Source organism: Microcaecilia unicolor, chromosome 2 (genome assembly GCF_901765095.1).
Source record: "Microcaecilia unicolor chromosome 2, aMicUni1.1, whole genome shotgun sequence".
Classification (NCBI taxonomy): Eukaryota; Metazoa; Chordata; class Amphibia; order Gymnophiona; family Siphonopidae; genus Microcaecilia; species Microcaecilia unicolor.
Window position 1 is genome coordinate 236,250,578 of NC_044032.1, and position 16,768 is coordinate 236,267,345.

Below are 16,768 nucleotides of genomic sequence, written 5' to 3' on the forward strand. Positions count from 1 at the left end.
AGGAACTCTACCCAGTGTCTCTTCCAGACATTTTTGGCAACAACTCACCTCACCTGCAGTGCCTTCCTATCTGCCATTGCTGTGTTGGACATGCTCAGTTTTCATTTTTTCACAGAGCAGTGAGGAGGACATGTTATCACTGTTGTCCCATACAGTTTGCATCTTCTTCTTTGTCACTGTTCTCCATCAGTGTTTAATAACTGTGTACAGTTTGTAAGTTGGTCATGCAGGGCCTCTTCCTCTTAGATTTCCTAATTAGGTTATAAGCACTTTGTAAGTCTTGTTTATGTTTATAGCAGTATTTATATACTGCCTTTCAATAAAAAGTCAAAGTCATTCACAAAGTAGAAAAGGAAAGGAACTTTCAGAAAACAAAGAATTTTATTTGAACATTATCCATTCATACAATTAATTTCACTTCTTCCCTCCCTAATCCTATCTAGCCCGAATTGTATCCATATTTATTCATCTTCACTACTTTGTTTACAAGCTTAATTATGATTTAATCTTCTTCTCTGTCCATCTACCCTTAAGAACAGTTGCATCCAGGTTAATTCACCATGTAAGTTACATTGTTATAGCATTATTTATTGTACTTTATAATCTGTTTATGTAATTTTTAATATGTATCATTCATTTAATTGTTTGTTATGTAAGCCACATTGAACCTAGTCACTCTCGGGCTAATGTGGGGTAAAAATGTCAAAAATAAATAAACTACAATTACCATATAGGCCAGAAACAATAGAAATTGAGTAGAGTAAAAGTAGAGGGGGAAAAAAACCCCAATCAGACTTATCAAAGCTGCATAGGTGCCCCATATAAGAGGCTTGGACAGGCTAAGCCTCCCCTGCTGTGCTCTGAGAGGTTTAAATTGTTGATTTACCTCCATCCTCACAGCAGGAGCTGCAGTGAAAGCCCTCTAGCCTTGTGTAACCAATTGTAGAAATTGGTTTATGGTTTGTTTACCTTACTGCTGGGAGAGCTGGGGGGGGGGGGGGGGGGGGGTCCTGGGTTGCCAGGGAGATATTTAAAGAGGATGACTTCCTGACCTGCACTGAGAACAGATAGCAGCAGAATCGGACAACCAGACAACAAAGGTAGAAAAGATCATTTTATTTTCATTATAGTGTTTGGAATATGTCCACTTTGAGAATCAGGTGCTCAACATTAAAAGTTTGTATTTATTTACTTATTTATGGCATTTTATCCCACATTAAACATGAATTAGGGTGTTTTGTGGCTCTACATGAGAATTGTGATGATACGATCCCTTGTTTCATATTGTTGACGGTCTGCATTTTCTGTTTGGGTGGAATATTGGTGTATTAGGTTCTGCCCAGTGTAATATTTATGGTACAGTAAGGTTCTGAGTGTGTTTTTGCACAAAGTTGTGCATAGTGTTTTGCAGTTCAGCGATTGTGCTTAGAATATACTTTAAGCAACCACTTTATTCTTTGACATATGATACATATCTAATATCTAAATTTAATAAAGGGTATTAATTGTGACTTATTTTTATTTATTTATTTTTTCTGTGTGTTATCAGACAATTATGGATTTAAGCTCCACCCCTGGCCCACCCCTAACCCCGCCCCCTTTAGCCTCCCCAAACAGTTGGGCCATTGACCGCCTATGCAAAGCTGCCAGATTGACCATCTACCATGGGAGTCCAAAAGTGATCAACCCACTAGGTCCCCTTAGACCTTGAGTAACCAACCAGGTAGGTTTCACCAACGAAGCATTTCATTTTGCAGCAGTTATTTTTCAAAACTTGGTATACCTGAGCAACTCACTGCTGCCTTGATGCTTTATCTTCTGTGATTTTCTCTTCATTCTTCCCAACAGGCATCTCTGGAGTTTCCTTCTTTTAAATATCTTTTCAGGAAACAATATGAAAATGAGTTTTCTCTGAGGACAAGTAGGATGTAACCTTCTTACTACAGGGTGACATCACCCAGGAATCTCCCAGGGGTTTCAAAAAGTACAGCCAGTGCAACAGAACCATGTCCATCATGGACATCCACTGTACAGCCTGAAATGCCTAGGGCCCAACCATAATTCTTCTTATGAATTCTGTTTGCGAATGTCAAGAAGGGGTATCAAAGGTTGTGAGAAGCAGCGTGAAAGGGTTTTTGGTGTCAACATGTTGGGTTCACCTACTTCAGCATTCTAGACATCTGTCTCAATGGCTCCAGAAGTTACATCAAACACTGGGGATAAGTCAACATTGAGCATTGACAGAGACCATTGGTATCAGGCATCCTCTGATCCCCTCCCTGATGCCAAGGAATTCCGATATGGTGTATCAGGTGGAGGCCAAATTTGGGCATAGATCCCAGATCCACACGCAAACTAGTTAATGAGCTGCTAACAATTAATAATTGGTGTTAATTAGCATTCATTTGGGTTTACACGTGGATCTGCCCTGCACCATATTCTGTAAAATGCACGCCTAAATTTTATAGCATGCAACTAAAAAGGAGGTGTGGCCATAAGAGGAGCATAAGAGGAGGAAAGAGAAACAAGTTAACCTACTTGTCTCTTCTGCCATTTCAAAGAAGAGTTAAGTAGTTTCAGCTTTACTGGAATTTGATATACTGCCCATCAAGGAACCCATCTGAGTGGTTTACAATAACAAAATTACGCATACCAAATGCCACTTGACGTGCATCCGTTACACGTGCCTGAAAATAAAAAATATTTTTCAGACATGCATATCGGACATGTGCCAAAAATGAAATTACCGCAAGGGCCACGCGGTAGTTGGGCGGTAACTCCATTTTGGCGCACATAGAGTGCGCATAGATGCTTACACGGCTTAGTAAAAGGGCCCCTTAATATAGAAAGAAGAAAAAGAGAAGAAGTGATGAGAGCAAGAGGAAAAGGACTAGCAGAAAGGGTAAAATATCACTCTGTAGAGGAAAGCATAGGGTTACCATATGGTTCCAGAAAAAGGAGGACAGATTGAGCCAGTCTGGGTTTTACTTCCATTGCATTCAATGAAAGCAAAACCCGGACTGGATCAATGTGTCCTGTCCTCCTTTTTCTGGAGTCATATTGTAACCCTAGGAAAGCAGCAATAGGAGGATAGAAAAGTACATTAAATATTCTCTGAGTTTGAAATCCATGGCCCACCCCCATCAACTCCAGATCATACCATCTGATGGAATATGACTGTGATAAAAGATATGGTAGTGTAAGGAATTAACTTTTATAAGAACTTCTTAGGATAAGAAAGGAAACTATAGATTGATAGTGTTAAAGATGGAAGCCAGAGGACTTGAAGCAAGATATTACTCCTGGGGGAATTCTGTGGTACTGTGTAATGCAGAATTTAAGCAGAATTCCCCCCCCCCCCCCCCCCCCTCTGCAGACTGTGCAGAATTCTGCTTTTCCCATGAAGAATTCTGTGCAGTCTGCCTTTGCAGGCATAGCAGCACAGATACTGGCAGACGGAAAGTGACTCCATGACTCCCTTCTTTACAGTTCATTGCACTGACTACTAGTCTATTCCAGGGACCTGCTTGCTGCTGTAATGGCCATTATATCTGCAGCTGTCCTACAGCCTGGCATGTACTGTCACTTTCACCTCTTAGGGAGGTGAGAGGGGGTCAGTGATCACTGGGGATTAAGGAGGGGGTGTCATACCTTCATCCTTCCAGTGGTCATCTGGTCAGTTTGGGCATCTTTTTGCCACTTAGTCTTTATTGAAACAGGTCTAGCCAAAAATGTCCTATTTTTGCCCTGGACATTTTTATGTTTCATTATCACAGAAAAACATCCAAATCGTAAGCCCGTCCTAGTCCCGCCCAAAACACACCTCCAACATGCCCCCTTGAAATGTAGATGTACTATATAGAAAACGGTCTTTAAAAGGAGTTTCAAAAATAGCAATTTGGATATTTTTACAAAGAAAACAAATATCCATCTGCCGCTTTGTGCCTTTTTTTTTATGTTTTCTGTTTTGAAAATGAGCCCCTAAATCTCTTTGAACTATAAATTTTTCTAACTTCCACATTTGGGTGAATTGAGCTGTTAGAGATGGGGTACCATCATTGTGAGTTTCTAAGAGCAGAATAAACATCTATCTGGGATAATTTCAGTACAAAAGATCCTGCATTATGGCAGACCTCAATAAGTTTACTCCCTAAGATCCTCTTCTATCGATTATTATAAAGATTTGTTATGAGAGGTAGCTGACTGATTAGGATTCTGTGAGTCGTCACTGTGTTCTTCCCCTTTTTCTTATATTTATATCTACATAGGGAATAGGAAAGCCAAAACTCAGACCCTGCCAAGTCTTCTGAGCCTGTGGATGCTCACATCTTTCACAGATGTGGACTTGATACTCCTGAAACGCCCAGGATAATGTCTTTGGAGCCAGATGCAGGAGAGGCTGTAGAACTGTTTGAGGCCATTCTGAGCCTGGGGTAGCCTGCAAGAGTGAGTGAAGAGACATCACTCCTGTAGGGTGGTTTGCAGAAAGCATCACATTGATCAAAGTAGTTGGGAGCAGCTTGTTTTGCCCAGAGAGCCCCCAACCCCCAGGACAGTGACCACAAATGGTGATGGTAGGAGGAAGTTGTAGCCCAATGAGTTCTGCAGACTTGGAGCAGCTGGTAGGGATCCTCAGGAGTTTCTTTCACCACTTTGAACCCTGGAGGTTTGGCTGTGTACTTAGCTGAGGATTTCTTAAGATTTGCAGTGAGGCCTTTAAGACATTGTGGCTGTATCATCTTGTCAGATTAAATTACTCTCTACACAGATGCAAAATTCAATGGAGCAAGTCAAAATACTGAATGTGGAGGTTGAAAATTCTAAACAGCAATAACTCACTGATGTGCAGAGAGTGGATAAACTTCAGGAAAACAATTTAGCTCATGGCAAAGGTCATCAATTAATACAAAGAAAATTAGAATCCCTAGATAATGTCATTTGGAAAGGTAAACAAGCGCATTTACTTTCCTAATTTAAAATACTTGTTGGAAAATACAAGAACTCCAGAGAAGGCTATTCTAGTCATTTTAAAAGGAATATTCTCTTGCGCCCTTTAAGAAGATAAAAGGACCTGGTGAACTGTTGCTCTCATCAAATCAATTTTTCTAATGAAGTGTCATCGAAATTAATGGAAAGCTCTAATACTTTGTAGTGATGTTATCTGTAATGATCGCTGAATCAGAAGAGGAGGGGCATAGTTCATAGCATCTGACGTCAGGCTATAAAAAAAACCGCCGCCATCTCTCACAACTTGCTTTGATGATTAAGAACCAGCACATTAATGTGAGGGAGACTTCTTTGGGATAATGAAGGAGGTCTACTTTGGACAATATAGAGGTGTAACAAAACTACTTTCTTGCAGAGATCAGTCAAATGGTGCTACGGACCCTGATACAGAGAATGAAATTCAGACCGAAGTTGGGCTGTGCATAGATTGCATAGACTGACACGCTGGAAAGATAAGTATACCCCACTATATTAACATATAATTAAATCGTATTTTTGTGGGGATACTATCATTAAGGAGGTTTTTATGCCTATGATGATTGTAGGGTACTCCCTAATATTGAATTAGTGCTCAACAAAGGAGTACCCGATCAGTAATTGAGGCTTTTCCTCCATTTACACAGAACTTACACCTAGACTACATCAAATAAATAGATATCATTATTTCAGGTTGTTGATTAGACATGGTGATACTCTATTAGCTCCAATTGATATTTAGACTTACTCTAATGTTATATTTTAATCATGATTTTATATATGTTTATTTTGTACACCATCTAGAAATGTATGAAAGTGCAGTTTATAAATATTTTCAAGAAATATTCAATTACACTGCATGCCCAAATTTGCACATCCATTTTTAAGCACCATTGTGTTCATTGTCTGATGGATAGTAAAACTATGTAATTGACAGTTGTAGCCAGGAAGGGGGGGAGGGCCCTATGTGCTAGTTGGCCCAAGGGCTTACAAACTTCTGAACTTCTGATCCATCCCTGCCCCCAAAGGTCAAAGCTTGCTGTCTCAAAACAAGAAATTTCTTCCAATGATCTTGCATAGTTCTAGTTAAATCCAGAAAAATCCAAATGTTATGATTCAGAAAGAGCTCAGTTTTATGACAAAAAACATTTTTGTTTTGAAAAATGATCACAATCTTGTGGAAAAATAACCACCATTCTCAGGGTAGCATGCCCTTGTAACCTCAAACATTCTAAATATCCTGTAATGTCCAAACTGTCCACTTTAAGCTCTCCAAAAGCTTGAGGAATGTCCCCTTTCACAGCCTCAACTCCCTCAAGTCCCCTAGAAGAGTTTAGAGGAATATAATATGCTTTAGAATATGGAGGCACAGCAATTTTAGGAAGTTGCAGCACCCCTTCCATATATTTGTTAAACAGAATCCCTGGCGACATTACAGGGTGCAATAGGAAATTAAGTAGCCATAAGTTTAAGAAACAAACAGAATTTTCCATATTTTCCAATCTCCTGTGTACCAGCTGTTTATCCTTTACTAAGGCAGATTGCATTTTCTGAAGCTTGGACATTTTCTTAATCCTTTCTTGAGAGAGTTTAAACTCTCCAGAGGAGCCAACGGAAGACTGATGAGTTGAAATTACCACATTAGTCAATGCTCTAATAGACAGATGTAAGACACTGAGAGCTTCCCAGAGTGAGTTCATCATGATCAACTCAGTCTTAACCAAGAGAGGAACTGATACAAAAAAAAAGACCCAGCAGCCACTCTATCAATCTTCAGGGACCTCTCAAGCACTAACAAAATATCCTCAGTATAAAATCTGTTTTACTCTTTTGGGATCTTGCCAGGTACTTGTGTCCTGGATTGGCACTAACAAACTATCTTCTCTGCAGGCCTATTGGGCTTATTCACAGCAATGCCCACTTCAGTTTCAGACTGTTCCCCTGTCCTCTTCCCCACTGCAGATTCACCCGGTGATCTCAGTATTTTTCCTATTAATGGCCATGCGCTAATTTTACAAAACCGGGAAGGAGGAAAGCAACACTTCCACAGAGGGAGCAAACAAACAAAAAGTGGAAGCTCCAAGAAAGGTGTCTAGAAACATCCAAGAAAGAATGATCAGAAACTTTAAAAAAGTTTATTCTCCAATATTGTAATACAGGATGCATTGATGGATATGACCCGACACAGGCCGTGTTTCAGCTATAAGCCTTCCTCAGGGGTTCCGTAAGCAACACAAATATAGTAAGGAGAGTAACCTAAACATATAAAACCAGTGTGAATGCTCAGCAAAATCACCAAGAAAATAGCATGCAAGTCCACAGACTGCTGACAGTTAGAAGAGTTGAGATTCTGGAAAATTACATTTTCAAAACCTTCCAAGGCACCCTATTTTGTCACCTAGGGAAATTCTATAGATATATATGGAAGAGATTTTGCATATTCCTAAAGAGATGTTATCTCCTTTTTCAAAAACTTTATTTTATTGACGATGGAGCTAAAAACAATTGCCTCAAGAGATAGGAGACATCTCTAGGTCAGAAGATGATTTAAGTCAAGTTTGGATCTAACAGGATTCTTAGAAAGCTCTGAATTTGGAATGGTCAGTCAAGCCACTGTTATGGCTACATTTATTTTTCCTCAAGATCATGATCATAATTTGAGAATTTTCTTCAAGGTTAAGAATGTGGAATATATTGAACAAAAAATCTGGGAGAGATCTAGAGAGAAGGAAGAAATTTTTAACTTTCAGACATTGAGTCCATTCATTGGGTAGCAATTTTCAGTTTCAATATCCTTGTAAATGTGTGGTTGCTATTTCTTCTAATAGATAAAGGGGATGGGATGACTTCCCTATGAAGAAAGGTAAAGTGGCTAGGGCTCTTCAGCTTGGAGAAGAGATTGCTGAGAGGGGATATGATAGAGGTCAAAAAAATACTGAGTGGAGTAGAATGGGTAGACATGAATCGCTTGTTTACTCTTTCCAAAAATACTAGGACTAGGGAGGCAAGCAATGAACCTATTAAGTAGTGAATTTAAAACAAACCAGAGAAAATATTTCTTCACTCAACATGTAATTAAACTCTGGAATTTGTTGCCGCAGAATGTGGTAAAAGCAGTTAGCTTAGCAGGGTTTTTAAAAGGTTGGATAATTTCCTAAAAGAAAAGTCCATAAACCATTATTAAGATGGACATGGGAAAATCTACTGCTTATTTCAAGGCTAAACAGCATAAAATCTGTTTTACTCTTTTGGGATCTTGCCAGGTACTTGTGACCTGGATTGGCCACTGTTGGAAACAGGATACTGGGCTTGATGAACCTTCGGTATGGCAACGCTTATGTTCTTTTATGTTTTCTTTGATCCAGATCAACTGCATTTTCTAATAGAAGCTAAGCAATCAGCATTACCTTCTTAACTTAAGATGCTTAAGAACATAAGCGTCTGCCATACTGGGACAGACCAAAGGTCCAACAAGTTCATTATTTTTTTCAAGTGAATTGTAAATGATTCTGGACTTTTTCCTCTCTCAGAATTATTCAAGAGTGGCAGCACTAAAGTAACTAGCTTAAAGACTTTAAAGACTTAAATTTAATAAAGTTTTGAGTTTAGCACACTTTACATTATTGAAAAGACATTTGTGCATGAACTTGTAGTAGGAAGGTTTTTTTTTAGCCAATGATGAAATGTTCCAGCCATAAAAGTAAAGGCTGCAGCTTATAAAGGGTGATACTCCCTGGAAGCTCTTTGAGGCTTTCTCCTTCCTATACAGTTCTGCTTTTTGTGATTAGTCTGGCCAAGCTATATTTATAAAACTTCTTTTGTACTTTTGTGAGTGGACATTATGCCTATTAACTGCCCCTGCCATGTTAAGCAGTTAGCATGTTTTTCTCTTTGTTTTGTTTTGGGTTTTTTTTGCCATGCATACTAATATCTACTGTACAGTAAAATCCTGTGCGGCTGTTTAGTACAGCTTTGTAAAAGGGCCCCTAAGTTTGTGTCAAGTTTTATTGCACAACATCCCTGTTACACCTTCTGCAAATGTTGTAAAGTTAGAGTAGATACGCTATTGAGAATTAAGCAGTGCCTTCCTCTGTCTGTTCATGAGCATTGTTACTTTACACTTTGAGCTTAGCGCCCTTTTAAATTGTGAACTGCTTTACATTACCATAATGTTATATTATTTGGGATTTTGAATGCTTTACTACTACTACTACTACTACTACTATTTATCATTTCTATAGTGCTACAAGGCCTACGCAGCGCTGTACACCATACACAAAAAGACAGTCCCTGCTCAAAGAGCTTACAATCTAGATAAGACAGGTAAACAGACAGAACAATTAAGGGTAAGGGAATAAAGAGGTAAGGATAAAGGACAGGGCAAGTGAATGGTGGTTAGGAGTCAAAAGCAGTGGTAAAGAGGAGGGCTTTAAGTTTGGACTTGAAAACGGCCAAAGACAGGGCTAGACGTACAGGCTCAGGAAGTCTATTCCAGGCGTGAGGTGCAGCAAGATAAAAGGAACGGAGTCTAGAATTAGCAGTAGAGGAGAAGGGGACGGATAAGAGAGATTTATTGACAGAACAGAGTATCCGAGGGGGGGGCGTAGGGAGACAAGAGTATTTGTTGTTTTTACCTTGCTAGGGTAATGTGTTTGAAACAACTGCTAATTGGTTGTAAATTTGAAAATTGAGTAAAGAGATTGAACAAAGATTTGTTATGATACATCATTTTCAAAATAGAAAAACGTCCAAAAAGTGGCATAAATCTGCATTCGAACATTTTTTCTCATAATGGAACAAAACAAAAACATTCAGGGCTATAAGTTAGATGTTTTGGTCTAGATCTCTTTTATTAATGAATAAGCCATAAAAAAAGTGCCCTAAATGACCACTGGAGGGAATCAGGGATGATCTCCCCTTACTCCCCCAGTGGTCACTAACCCCTTCCCATCCTCAAAAAATGTGATTACAAACTTTACTTACGATCCAAGATGGCCGCTTGAGACGTTAACTGCACCAGACACGCTCGTTTGCCCGGTATACGGCAGGAGAGAAGGAACTGATTTCCCATTATGGAAAAGCAGAGAGGGAAAACCCGAGAGACTCCCTCTACCTCGAGTGGGACCCACCTTTTGACCCAGCCGACTCTGGAGCAATTTGGGCTGCTTCTGGGTTCAAATCGCGTCTCTTCCCCTGCTGTCAAGGGCGGCGCTAGTGGGCTGGCCAGCAGTGATGACGGAGTTTCGTTCAGCCCCGTCGAGCGCGCGGCGCCCCCACAGCCAAGTGGTTTGGAAGGCGAGGCGAGATCTGCTTTGCTCTCTCCGGAGGGGGAAGGGCAAATTCAGCGAGGGAACTTGCTAGCGCCATTGGAGGGCTCAGGAACAACCGCGGTGGAAGAAGGTGCTGTGAGTACCCTGAGCAAGATTGTTAATGCCCCCCCTTTGGCTTTAGAAGCGGGTATAATTCAAAAACCTCCCGTGGTGACATTGGAAGCACTCTGGGACTTAAATGCCACTATGCTTGCCTCTTTACAACAGCAAATTTTGAAAAACTCGTCAGATATAAAGATTTTATCAAGCGTGACCCTCCAGCAGGCTCAAACAATCACTAATAATGTTTCTCAAGTGGAGAAAATTGGAGAAAAAGTACAATCCTTGGAGGTCTTTAGTCATTCTATGATTAAAGACAGGAGTTATATGACACGGCATTTGGAATACTTAGAGAATAAATCAAGAAGACTGAATTTAAGATTTACTAACTTTCCTAGATCTCCTCTGATCTCCTCCAATGATATGGTAAAAAGATAATTGACTGAGATATTGGGTATGTCTAGTGAATCATTACCCCCTATTGTGCGGGCCCAATATTTGCTAAATAAAAATCGTGTGGAGAATTCTTCTCTTCAACACAATGGAGTGGATGGTATGAACTTGACATCATTTCTAGAATCCTTGTTGGAGGTAGTAACTCAAAGATCAACATTACTGGTTGTTTTTGCACTAGAAATGGACCAGGACGCAGTTTTGAGACTCTCATTTAGGCATTTACAAACAACTTTTTTTGGATCAAAAGTAAGAATATACCCAGACCTGGCAAGAGAAACTCAGAAAAGGCGAGGTGCTTTTTTGGCACTACGCCAGAGAACTCTTGCCATAGGAGCTGACTATATTCTAAAATTTCCCTGTATATGTAGAATTGTGTATCAAACAAAAATGTTTCAGTTTTTTGATCCAAAACAGTTGATAGATTTTTTGGTTTCTAAAGAGGATGTTAATGTGACAATTGAAGTACCAGACGACACTGCTAGATAGGCTAAGAGGCGAGACACTTTTTGATAGCAGTAACAATAGTGTGATATTTAATTACTTGTAAAAATTTCATTTTTACTTTCTTTTTCCTAATCTTGGATCACTTTACCTTAAATGTTTATTGGTCGATAGACCGAAGAAATGATTTGATTTGATTATATAATGATATTGGAGTGTTATTATTTCTTGTATTTCTGATACTCTTGTTGAGTCTGTTATATCAAAATTGATAAATAAAAAAAAAACTTTACTTACCAGCCTCTATGCCAGTGTCAGATGTTACACTCAGGTCCATTAGAGCAGCATGCAGGTCCTTGGAGTAGTCTTCAGACAGGTGGACTCATGCCCATACCTCCTCCTACCTGTGACACTTGTGGTGGAAACTGTGAGCCCTCCAAAACTCACCAGAAGCCTACTATACCTACATATAGATGCCCCCTTCACCAATAAGGGCTATTGCAGTGGTGTACAGTTAGGGATAGTGGATTTGGGGGGGCTCAGCAGACAAGATAAAGGAGCAATGCTGAGATATGTACCTGGGAGCATTTATATGAAGTCTAGTGCAGTGCCCCGTAGGGTGCCCATTGCTCTCCTGGGATGTCTGTGAGCCAGTCTACTAAGAATACTGACTCCTCATACATCCCAATGGTTTGATTTTGTGTGCTTTTTACTTGGACATTTTTTCCAAAAATTATTATTATTTATTATTATTAGCATTTGTATAGCGCTACCAGACGCAAGCAGCGCTGAACACCTGATACAAAGAGACAGTCCCTGCTCAAAAGAGCTTACAATCTAAATAATACAGACAGACAAGACAGTTACGGGTGAGGGAAGTAATGGGTGAGAAAATGGACTAAAAAGATAAAGGCACAGAGCACAAAAACATTTAGCAAATAGCCATTTTTTTAAAAAAAAGACATTTTTCTGTTTTGAAAATGGTTATATTCCCCACTTGAGTTTTGGACATTTTTAGCAAAATGTCAAAAGTTGGACGTCAAATTGGAAATGCCCGTCTTAATTATTAAATGTCATTTAAAGTAAACTTTCATCTTAACTTTGTGTAAATAAATGCTTTATGACCCTCACAGCTATAAAATCATTAAGGGATCACACCAGTAAAATGGAAGTTGTAGTAGGATATGGTCTGCTGATGTAGTTTAAAAAGCAATGCTTTGAAACTGAACAAATGCCAAGATGAATTTCAGATGTTCATTCTTGAAGCATGAGACCATTATTCTGTCACAACATATTTAGTTAATATGATTTTCATTCATCCAAATGATTAGAAACATAAGTTCATGAAACATACAAACATTTTACCAAATCAATGCTGTTTAATGGAAGATATTTTATCAAAATGTTCCTTTTAATAAAATAGAAAAAATGTGCATCACATGTTCTGGTTCTTGAAAAATAATAACCATATGCAGGCTAGAATCCATGTTAGAGTTCTTTATGAGTTGCTGTGTTTATCTGCAATGCGATATAACTATAGTGGCATCAGATTAACTTAATCCAGTTATCCACTGTGTGATCAGCACAGCTATAGGGCAGAAAAATTAAAGTTGAGAACTCTTTAATTTTGCATTTGTAATCTGAGATGTGATCTGAGATGTGATATGAAGTTCAGCTGGTTGAAGGTACTTCTTAAAATATTATGACCACAGTTTTGACTCCATAAAGTACTGTATCTTCATCTGTTTGCTATACTTTTGTCCATAGGACCACAGAAGACAAACACAAAAAGGAATGGAGGAGTGGTAGCCCATGAACGATTTTCTGAGGTCTATGTTCGTGAGGAGCTGGCTAAACTAAAGGTGGACAAAGCGATGGGGCCGGATAGCATACAACCAAGGGTACTGAAGGAACTTAGGAAAGTTCTGGTGGCTCCGCTGCCTGACCTTTTCAATGCTTCTCTAGAGTCGGGAGTGATCCCAGAGGACTGGAGAAAAGCAGATGTGGTCACTCTCCACGAAAGCAGAAGTAAAGAAGAGGTTGAGAACTACAGGCAGGTAAGTAAATTAATGGAAATGCTTTTATAACAAAGAATAGTAAAGTTTTTGGAATCCATTAGTTTAAAAGACCCAAGACAACATGTTTTCACTAGAGGCTGATCTTGACAGACAAATCTGATTAATTTCTTTGACTGGGTGACCAGAGAGTTGGATCGATGGAGAACACTAGATGTGGTTTATTTAGATTTTAGCAAAGCCTTTGACACAGTTCCACATACACAACTAATAAATAAACGGAGTGCCCTCAGTATGGACCCTAAAATGACTGATTGGATTAGGAATTGGTTGAGTGAAAAGAGACAGAGGGTATAGGTACATAAGTACATAAGCACCGCCATACTGGGAAAAGACCAAGGGTCCATCAAGCCCAGCATCCTGTCTCCAACAGTGGCCAATCCAGGCTTCAAGAACCTGGCAACCCCCCTCCCCCCCCCAAAAAATTAATAATGTTTAATGGACTTTTCCCTCAGGAATCTGTCCAAACCTCCTTTATATTCCGTAAGGCCAGCTGCTGTCACTACATTCTCCGGCAACGAGTTCCAGAGTCCAACTACACGCTGAGTAAAGAAAAACTTTCTCCTATTTGTTTTAAATCTACCATATTCTAGCTTCATCTTGTGTCCCCTGGTTTTGTTGTTGTTTGAAGGTGTAAACAAATGCTTCACATCTGTCCGCTCTACTCCGCTCATTATCTTGTAGACTTCTATCATATCACCCCTCAGCCGCGTCAGAATGGAGCTCATTCTGAGGAAAAGGATATTACCAGTGCTGTGCCACAAGGTTCGGTTCTCGGGCCGGCTCTTTTTAACATTTTTGTAAGCAATATTGCTGAAAAGCTGTCTGGTAAGGTTTGTCTCTTTGCGGATGATACCAAAATCTACAATAGTGTGGATAACATAAGGAAGGACTTAGTGAAGCCAGAGGAATGACCTGGAAATTGGCAGCTTAGATTTAATACTAAAAATGCATGGTCATGCATTTGGGCTGCATAAACCCGAATGAACGGTACAGTTTAGGGTGTGAAGAACTCTTGTGCACAAAAGAGGAGCGAGACTTGGGTGTGATCGTATGTGATGATCTTAAGGTGGCGAGACAGGTAGAAAAGGCTACAGCGAAAGCTAGAAGGATGCTTGGGTGTATAGGGAGAGGAATGGCCAGTAGCAAAAAGGAGGTGATGATGCCTCTGTATAAGATTCTGGTGAGACCTCATTTAGAATATTGTGTACAGTTCTGGAGACTGCAACTTCAAAACGATATAAACAGGATGGAGTCAGTCCAGAAGGCAGCTACTAAAATGGTCAGTGATCCTCATCATAACAGACTTAAAGATCTCAATAGGCATACTTTGGAAGAAAGGTGGGAGAGGGGAGATATGATAGAAACATTTAAATACTTATGAGGCATAAATGCACAGAGGTGAGTCTCTTTCAATTGAAAGGAAGCTCTGGAATGAAGGGGCATATAATGAAAGTGAAAGGGGACAGACTCAGAAGTAACTGGAGGAAATACTTCTTCATGGAATGGGTGGTGAATTTATGGAACAGCCTCCCGGTGGAAGTGGTGGAGATGAAAACAGTATCTGAATTCAAGAGAGCTTGGAACAAGTACATAGGATCTCTAAGGGAGTGATAGCGAAAGTAGATAGCATGGATGGGTAGACTAGATAGGCCATATGGTCTTTATCTGCCTACATTTTTCTATATTTCTATGTCTTGGGACACTGGTTTTACTGCCCAGTTTACCAGGCTATCCAGCTTATTTTCTAAAGAGAAAAATGCCTATAGTGCGACCTAAATTGGGAGATAGATGTTTGTCTCGCAAATGCGCCCAAATCGGTATAATCGAAAGCCGATTTTGGACGTTTCCAACTGCACTCCGTCGCGAAAACGAATAAAGTTGACGGGGCGTGTTGGAGGCGTGGTGGAGGCGGAACTGGGGTGTGGTTATCAGCCGAGGAGAGATGGGCGTCTTTAGCTGATAATCGAAAAAAAAGGCGTTTTTACCGCGATTTTGGGTCACTTTTTTGGACCCTTTTTTTTTCACGAACAAGTCCCAAAAAAGTGCTCCAACTGCCCAGATGACCACTGGAGGGAATCGGGGATGACCTCCCCGGACTCCCCCAGTGGTCATTAACCCCCTCCCACCAAAAAAAAAAACACTTTACAAACTTTTTTCCAGCCTCTATGCCAGCCTCAAATGCCGTACCCACATCTATGACAACAGAATGTGTTCGATCCTGTCACAGCCTTTCCCTGGGTCAGATGTGGGTCTTGGGTGCAGTACAGGGTCACATCAGCATTGCATTGTGTTGGGTGCAGGGTATTGGGCTCCGTGATATCATTACCTTATGTTACAGTCTCACAATGTTGGTAGTTGGTAGGCTCTTCTCCCATGCTGCTTATCCCCCTGCCTATTGGGTCAGAGTGTGCCCTGTTGTGTTTCCTGTTGTAGTCCATGCGGTAGTGGCCATTTTTGTAAGCCAGTTTTAGTTCCCTTTCCTGTGTTAGCCACGTTAGACAACTTAGTTCTTCCCTTGAATGTGGCTGAAAGAGGGCATTGTACAGCATTCTGCCAGCTCTGACCTAGTACTCATCTCAGTACCAGGGAGACTCGTTGCCAGTGGGGCACAACCTCTGATCTGCAGTTAACTGTGAGTAAAGGCGGTTATTCCAATAAAGGATGTTTTCGGAGAGATTAGTCTTCAAGTGTCAACTGGTGTGCCAATGTTATATAGCAGCAACCAGTCCTAGAGGCCTGCGTGTATGCAGGTCCCTGGAGCACTTTTAGTGGGTACCGCAGTGCACTTCAGCCAGGTGGCCCCAGGCCCATCCCCCCCCCCCCCCCCCCCACACCTGTAACACTTGTGCTGGTAAATGGGAGGCCTCCAAAACCCACTGTACCCACATGTAGGTGCCCCCTTCACCCCTAAGAGCTATGGTAGTGTTGCACATTTGTGGGTAGTGGGTTTTGGGGGAGGGGGGTTGGGAGCTCAGCACCCATGGTAAGGGAGCTATGCATGTGGGAGCTTTTTCTGAAGTCCACCGCACTGACCTAGGGTGCCCAATTGGTGTCCTGGCATATCAGGGGGGGCAGTGTACTACCAATCCTGGCCCCTCCCACGACCAAATAGCTTGGATTAGGACGTTTTTGAGCTGGGCATTTTTAGTTTCCATTATCGCTAAAAAAAAACAAACGCCCAGCTCAAAAACGTCCATTTTTTCCAAAAATTCGGTTCGGCCCGCCCCTTCACGGACCCGTTCTCGGAGATAAACGCCCATGGAGATAGGCGTTTCCGTTCGATTATGCTCCTCCACGTTTACTTACATCTATTTTTGACCATCTGTATATTTTTTAAAATTTTTATTTTCCAAACAATTTCAGAGGTTAAAAAACAAGGAACAACATTCTTTGTAGAATACCATACATCCATTTAATACTAAAGGGGGAAGTTATCAACAT